Raw genomic sequence first — 739 nt, 5'->3', positions numbered from 1 at the left:
TATTTTTCTAGTGTGCGTAATATTTCTATGACCGTGTGGTGTGCATGTGGCGGTCCTCTTGCATGCTGCATGTTGGTGATTAGTCACCCCCTGCCAAACACCCTAGAGGTGGCTCGCAGGGTATCTTGTAGATGTAGAATTACATTGATCCTATGTAATGACCTCACTTAAATTACGATTGGTGGTTCCCAATGTCATGAATCTATGTTGTAGACAATACATTGAGACCTAATAACTTTCACCACTCAGAATGTGACCATGCCATCGACACTTGTTAAGTGTTGAACGATCATCGATGACAAACTGCTCCTTCCGAGAAGGATCAGATTAGTCGTTCTCACGCTCAGGCAAGGTCACTTCGACTCATCCTCGTGGTGTAAGCGACTCTCAAGTTGTGACAAGAGGGCCTAGATGCACACTACAGAAATGATCCTGTGAAGTATGATCTTAGATATAGTAGGGTAGTTTAGTGTGGCCTTTGAACAGAATCCCAAACCTCAAAGCGCGAGCTAATTATAAGATATTCCTTTCGCGACTCGCATTTCAGAGCTATCCAAGTGTTTTGTCAAGAAATCTATGGACTGTTAAATCGGCCATATTCTGTCAAAATTCTTTGAAAGATAAACTCCCCTTAAGATCCTAAAAAACGGGGTTTTTCCTCTGGAGGGTCACCGCGGATGGCGCCAAATTCAAGAGCCCACAAACCGTCAAAATAAAAAAAATAGCATGCCTTAAAACG

General features: G+C 42.9%; 1 non-coding gene across 1 annotated transcript; it reads right to left on the bottom strand.

Annotated features, from left to right (window-relative positions):
• Positions 1-240: 240 nt before the first annotated feature.
• LOC124161614 lies at positions 241-449 on the bottom strand. The gene has a single exon (XR_006865391.1). It is a non-coding gene; the product is annotated as a small nucleolar RNA U3 (small nucleolar RNA).
• Positions 450-739: the final 290 nt, after the last annotated feature.

This window comes from Ischnura elegans, chromosome 6, assembly GCF_921293095.1.
Source record: "Ischnura elegans chromosome 6, ioIscEleg1.1, whole genome shotgun sequence".
NCBI lineage: Eukaryota > Metazoa > Arthropoda > Insecta > Odonata > Coenagrionidae > Ischnura > Ischnura elegans.
This window is presented reverse-complemented; position numbering and strand designations above follow the sequence as displayed.